Genomic DNA, 814 nt, shown 5'->3' on the forward strand with positions numbered 1-814 from the left:
GGACTTTCTTGTGTTTGTTAAATTACCCTTATTGCACTTACCATCTTTATTTGAGTACATTTGGGTGGATGATACCAAGAAGCTTTATTTAAGTTTTAAAGTTTAATCCATGGTTTGACGTATCAGTAAATCAATTATCAGTTATCAGCTGGCAAACGATGTCGGCAGCTGAGACAGAGGCAGGTCTCCAATAAAGTAAATTTTCTCCTGATCTGTTCCTGACGTGTGGCTTCATTCACTTCAGCCATTGGAATGAATACACTCGGACCTCAGGGGCGGGGAGGTGGAGAAACCTACATGACACAGATACAGCAAATAATCAGAAAAGAAGCGTCTCAATTTCTCTACTGTCTGTGGTTTTACTATATATATTTATTTTGGGTAAATTCATTGTTATATTAATCAAGTATTAAAAAAATAATAGATTAGTCGAAAAAATAATTGATAAATTAATCGATGAACAAATAATTGGGCGCAGCCCTAATCTAACTAATATTATGACATTATTGTACAAATTTTAACACCATCTTCAGAAATTCCTACATGTTTGTATATCTCACCCAGTATTTCTGTGTTTTTTTGTCTCCCAGCTTTTAGCAAAGCATGGTCAGGACGAGCATCAGCAGACTCTCCAGGAGCTGCAGCAGGAGAACCTGCTCCAGACTCTGCCATCTAGTCCTTCCCTTAGGTCCAGACACCACTGGTCCCAGCGCCATCACCAGGGTGTCCTCCCCCCTCCTGAACCTGAGGAAGACCCTGAGCCCTTTATCCTGGACCTGAAGAACTTACCAGAGCTGGCCAATGCAGACATGGG

Source organism: Seriola lalandi, unplaced genomic scaffold (assembly GCF_002814215.2).
Source record: "Seriola lalandi dorsalis isolate HSWRI2012SDOR001 ecotype SW California unplaced genomic scaffold, Sedor1 jcf7180002054687, whole genome shotgun sequence".
In the NCBI taxonomy this organism is placed as follows: domain Eukaryota; kingdom Metazoa; phylum Chordata; class Actinopteri; order Carangiformes; family Carangidae; genus Seriola; species Seriola lalandi.